Source organism: Dama dama, chromosome 5 (genome assembly GCF_033118175.1).
Source record: "Dama dama isolate Ldn47 chromosome 5, ASM3311817v1, whole genome shotgun sequence".
Classification (NCBI taxonomy): domain Eukaryota; kingdom Metazoa; phylum Chordata; class Mammalia; order Artiodactyla; family Cervidae; genus Dama; species Dama dama.
Window position 1 is genome coordinate 2,806,518 of NC_083685.1, and position 6,351 is coordinate 2,812,868.

General features: G+C 56.1%; 1 pseudogene; it reads right to left on the reverse strand.

Moving 5' to 3' along the window:
- Positions 1–316: 316 nt before the first annotated feature.
- On the reverse strand, positions 317–776 carry LOC133055691 (immunoglobulin lambda variable 1-40-like; annotated as a pseudogene).
- Between the last annotated feature and the right edge of the window lie 5,575 nt (positions 777–6,351).

The following is a 6,351-nucleotide window of genomic DNA, read 5'->3' on the forward strand; positions in this document are numbered from 1 at the left end:
GGTGTGAGACTGGGGGACAATATCTCACCTCGTGATTCTCAGGGGATCCATGGAGTTGACACAGAGTGGACGTGAGACCAGCATGGAAGCAGCCCTCAGACAGATCCCATCACAGGATGTGCTGAGACCCCAGCTCCTGACCCTCCAATGTGGGGAAGAAGTAATCCAGTCCTTCCACTGCTGCTGGACATCTATCATCTCAAAGAGCCATCAGCCACCAGGAGGTTTTTGTCGCACTTCCCCACGGCCCTGGGCACCGTGGGAACACTGAGGCTGCAGTCTCATTGAGACTGAGGCATCATTAACATGATGAACGTTAATAGTCAGCCTCGTCCTCAGCCTGCAGCTCAGAGATGGTCAGCGAGGCGGTGGAGCCAGAACAGGAGCCGGAGAACCGGGCTGGGATGCCTGAGGGCCAAGAACTTCCCAGCATCACAGTTTGGGGGCAGCACCTGGGCAGTGTTGGCACCAGCCCGCACCATAGAATCCAACATTGTTGCTGCTCCCAGTGCAGGTGAGGGTGACCGACTGACCCAGAGACCGTGACACAGAGGCCTCATGGGTAAGCCCGGATTGTGCCCAGGACCCTGCAGAAAGGAAAGAAAGACACGGGACGGTGGGGCTGGGTCCCGCAGCACAGCCTGGGCTCCAGGGGCAAAGAACAGAGCCCTGGGTCCCCTGGGGCCACGTCCCCTAACCCCGAGGATCCAGTTACCTGCACAGTGGGCGAGGAGGCTGAGGAGGACAGGGGTCCAGGCCATGGTGGGGACGCTCCCTGAGTCCCTCCTTCTAGTCTCTCAGCAGACACAGCCCCTCTGGGCTCCTTCATCCCTCCCACACCCTGAGAAGGCAGGGTCCCCATGCAAATCGGTGCCTCCCATAACTGTCCCACCTGCCTTGTCCTCTGAGTCTGCCCGCCTGCTGGGTGTGGGTCCTGTTGTGGGTGGGGCTGGCCTGGCCTGGTCAGGGACCCCCCGGGGACCCCAGGGGGCCTGGGTCAGAGGATGGTTCTGCAGCTGGGAGCACAGCCCCAGCCCCTCCAGAGCCGCCCTCCAGCGCCCTCTGCTGTCCCAGGAGGGGCTGCCCCACTCTGAGGGGAGATGCCAGGATCCCAGAGGGAGCCAGGCTCCTCCCACCCGGACTGCAGGCCCCGCCCCCGAGGGCCCGATCAGGCCTCAGCGTCCAGGCTCAGCCTTGGTGCTTAGCGCCCCCCTCAGTGTAAGAAGACGAGGGGGCCACCAGAGAACTAGTAGGGAGGGAACATCACCCAGGGCAGAAGTGAAAGGAAGTCCCCGCCCTCTGGGGTATGCAGTGAACTAACTCAGGAAGCTCCAGGGCGGCATGGACGCTGAGTTCCTGGGTTCAGATTCTCAGGAGCAGAAAACCAGGCCCCAAATAAAAGATGTTCGTGGTCACCGGGCAGAGATGAAGACTCAGGCGGAGAAGCTCTGAGGGCGGGTCCTGGGGCCCTGCTCTCCGCGCCCACTGGCCTCACGGCCGGCCTCCCACCCCGTCTTTGTCACCAGTTCTGCAGGAGCATTTCCTGGGGGAGCAGGAGAAGGAACCGCTCAGTTGAGCCCAGGTCTTTCGCCCTCACCGGGGTTGAAGTCCGCCCAAGGCTCTCTCAGGGTGGACCCGTGCTCCCCACCTCCCCGCCGCTCACCAGCCTCCTCCACAGCCGGCTCCTCACCGTGTCGGGCTCCTGGTTGCCTTCCACAAGCAGCTGCAGACTCTGCGACTGGGTGTCTGTAACTCATGAGTCTGATGCCAAAACATGAAGTGTGACCTCACACACGGCAGAGGGGCCTTTCCAATCCTCTCTGTGTCCTGGGTGACACTGCTTTACTTTCCGCATCTATTTCGAGAGGCAGGCACCTCCTGGTGAAAATGAGGAGTGGGTGTCAGTGAAGATGAAGCCAGCAGCCAGTGCTGGCAACACGGCTGGGATGCCCCTGAGGGACTGTTGCCATCTCTCGGGTCGCCGCGTCCAGTTCAGGGAAATGGAGGAAATGATAGTGATTCAGCCGAGGCTGACAGCGAGGGGGGGTGGCGGAGGATGCGTCCACACCGAGTGCCCGGCGATGCCCACAGCAAGCCCACAGGAGGCCTGCCCAGCTGCCGGAGGATCAGGGAGCAGCAATTTACACCAAACCCAAAGGGTATATGTAGGAGTCAGCTGTGGGCCAGTTCTTCTGAGCCTCTGAGGCACTAGGGAAGCACAGAGGAAGCCTCGCCTGCCGGCCCCAGATTGTGCCTTCTCCCCAAAGTAGAAGCTGTGATCCTAACACTCCTCCAGCCCTTCCTGCTCCACACCCACCTCCATCACACGCACACTCCACACCCCTCCATCACACACACACACACACCTCCATCTCACATACACACCTCCATCACACACACACACACACACCTCCATCTCACACACACACCTCCATCACACACACACACACACACCTCCATCTCACACACACACCTCCATCACACACACACACACACACACACACACACCTTGCTCCATCACACACACATGCACACACCTCCATCACACACACACACACACACACCACACCCCTCCATCACACACACATGTCAGGACCAGGCGTCAGGGGACTGGGGACAGTCTGTGGGGAACATGATGATACCTCCCTCTTTCTCACAGATGCGGAATCTCCCAAAAGGTTCTTCTCCCTGGAGAGGGGCCCTGGAGACGGTGGGTCCTGGGGAAGTGACATCACGGGTTGTGCCATCGCCACACTCTGCGCCTCCCTCATTCACTGGGGCGCCCTCAAAGCTCCCCCACTGCATCCAGGGCCTGCCTGCCCTTCCTCACAGACACCCCTGTGCCCACAGCCTCCCCTTCACCCACCCCGGCTGAGCTGACCTCAAAGTCAGGATCGCTCACGGCTGGAGTGCTGGCCACTCAGCCCTTTCTACTGCTGTTCTGAGCCCAGATCTGCACTCAGGGCTCCTGCCTCCGCATCCCGGGTCTCCTCCTCCAGGGCGAGGACACAGTCCTTCCATCCCCCGAGTGGGGCCAAGCCCCACATAGAGCAGCTCAGGGTGGGCCCCGGGATGGCCGCTCTATCAAGAGCCAAGGTTTCAGTCCTGTTATGGTCTTGTGGTTGCTGTTTACCCGAATCACAGACACGATCTCTTTCAACTCCCCTCTTTGATGGGTGAGTTTAGTGAATCGGACTGAGGCGGGGAGATTCAGAGTTTGCCCCCCAGGAGCGACCAGGAGGAAGCATCTCCCGGGATCCACAGTGGCCTGTGAGCAGGGACCCTGCCCAGGCCAGAGAGGACACCCTGCTGAGTGCCCATCACACACAGAGACCCACTCATCCAGACCTAGTAGTTGGTGGGGGCAGGGGCCACACAGCAGGGGCTGCCCACAGGTCAGACCCTGGGGAGACCCACAGCGCCCCTTATGATCCCCACAGACCAACTGTCAGTGGAAGTGGTGCTGGGCCAGGCTGATGCCGGCTCACCGTCAGCCCAGGAGCATACCCAGCCATGCCGTGTGCTGTGAGCACAGTTAGCAATTGACACCGACTGTCCCGCCTCTCAGGAGCAGCACTTTCATCGTCAAATACATGTGCATATGTGCATCCACATGTATACATATACGTTTTATACATCTATATACACGGATATGTGTGTTGAAAAAGCTAACAATATGGTCATCAATAAAATTCATAGAAATTTAATATGGCATTTTAAAATATTAAAACTATGTCAGATTTGAAAATGAAAAAAGCCTAGAAGTCTGAGAAAAGACTTCCAGAGAGCAGGAGCTGTCTGGGGCAGTATCAGACTTGCAGGCTTTCAAAGCTTCTTTTCCATGATTAGCTTCAGGGCGATGACTGTGAGCACGTGGTGTATAATCAGATCAGCACTTGTTCTGTGGATCAGGCTATTGCACACATATAAAGAAGTGTTTAGGGATTACTTTATTCTCCATCATCAAGTTAACGAAATTGAGTATGTCTCTTGAAACTCTGAACAAGAAGGGTCGTGCTGGCTGTTGGGGGTCTCTGAGTCTCTATGTTGTTGATAAAATGTGCACCTGAGCCCCTCTACCCGTCCTCTTGGAGACCTGGACACACCTGGGGAGAGACTGCAGGAGGCGCAGGGCCATGAACTACTAGACAGGGGATGGATCCGGAGCCTCCGTCCCCATAGGGGAGCTGACCACTTCCGCCCTCTCCTGCCTCTAAAGGCTGAGCCCTCTGAGCACAGGCAGGTTTTATTTGCACTTCCCCAGGAGCTCCCATCACTGTGCAGCTGTAAGTACCACTGCCCTTGTACAGTAAGCAGTGATAGTCAGCCTCGTCCTCGGGCTGGGTCCCCGTGATGGTGAGGGTGGCTTTGTTCCCAGAGATGGAGGCAGAGAAGCGATCGGGGACCCCAGAGGGGCGGCTGTTTGTGTTGTAGATAACATTTCTGGGAGCCTGGCCTGGGGTCTGCTGGTACCAGCTGGGTTCGTTGTATGTAGTGACTGACCCAGAGCTCAGTCCACAGGTGAGGGTGACCGTCCCTCCTGGAGACACTGACAGTGACAGTTCCTGGATCACAGTCTGAGCTTCTACCCCTAAGAGCAACAGAAGAGAGAAAGGGGTTGTTATGGCGATGAGGTGCCCTGAGACCCTGCTTGGAAGTGCCCCAAGGATGCAGAGTCCCGGCCTCTGACCTGAGCCGTAAGCCAGCAGCCCGAGCAGAAGCACCGTCCAGGCCATGGTGGGGACTCTCCCGGGATGCGGCCTCCTCAGCCTCCTGGGCTGGAGGTGGGGTCCTGGGCCTTTTCACGCCTCCAGCCGGTCAGGAGGAGGAGGGGCCTCATGCAAATCACTTCCCGCCTCTCCCTGCCCAGGTCACCTGAGGTCCCTGGGGGGTCTTGAAGGAGACAGATGCTGGACCTCACACAGAGCGGGGACAGAACCAGAAGAAGCCCCTGAGTGATGGGGTGACATCTTTCAGCAAATGTGCTCCTGAGACCTTGGTGACCTCGGTCCTCTATCTCCTACCTGGAATGTCTGAGGCTAATGGAGGAGTTTGCAAGTCTTCCTCTCTTGACCCAATCATCTAGCCTTTCCCAAATCTGAGCCCATCTTTTGAACACTCTCTGTCCTTCTCAGGGAACCGCTGTCTCCCGTCTCTGTGATGCTGCCCGTCCTTGTGACTCCAGCCCTGAGCCCAGTAGAGTATCCAGAAGCTGTGTCTGGTGTGAAGGGTGAGGCGTGGCCCTTGAACACAATCTTGTAAAGTGTCTCTAGTCCCCGCGGTGGTGCGACCAGGCCTAGAGGTGGGGAGTGACATGTAGAGATACAGGCCTAGGGTGACGGCCTCCTGTGCTGTAAACAGCCATGACCATGGGGAGTAGCGTCACCAGAGCTGCAGATTTTAGGGGTAAAGGTCACCATGTCCTCATGCAGTTATGATGGCGTGCAAGTTCAGTTCCAACAAAGTTGGTATACATGTCTCATCACAGAAATAGAAAAGCACGGTGTGTGAACAGATAGGTGTGGTGAGCATCGTGGACACTGTAAAACTCCCTTCCCTGTGGTTCTGCTGTGGAGCCGATGGAATCGGAAGGGAGGAGAGATGTGGGGGCAACGAGGACGAGAAGGAGCTCAGACATCTCAAGTGTTAACGTGTGTGGAAGAGATGGGAAAAGTCTTGTTCATCTCTTGCTTCTTTGACATAAAAATGTAAATACTATTCTTATTTTCTATTCATGTTAGATTTGCTGCTAAAGTAGCTGTTTAATAAAATTCACATGATTTTTGTCAGAGGTGCTTGAGAACCTCAACTCATGGAGGTGAATAATATGTATTCCTACTTAATTCTTTTCTTATTATACCAACATATTGATGTCAGTTTGGCAGAACTTGTGATTTCATATATTTTATGTTACAAGTGTGAATATAAAGTATTAATATAAAGGGAAGGAACAAGTAAGGGAGCCACAAAAACTGAAACAATATCAGTTTCCATATTTCACTCTAAAATGTTGAAATTGCCAAATAACACAATAGGGAACATTTTAAAATGACATAGCTGGTGACAAAGGGTCCTTGCCTTCATCCCTCTCCCACTGTGAACACCGGGCGTTCTGTCGGCAACGGGCAGCCCCTCTGCAGGGGTCTCTCATCCCCTGTCCAGGTATCCCTGGAGGTCGAGGTTACTGAAGGAAGTTCATTTTTGGTGTATGATCCTCCCTCTGTCTTTGGTTGGATGTCAACGTCACCCTCCAGTGACGACCCTGCTGCCCCCGGGGGCAAGAGCCCGGGGAGGAGGTGCCAGCCTGCCTGGCCAGGACCCTGAGCTCTCAGGACCAGCCCCACAGCGCCC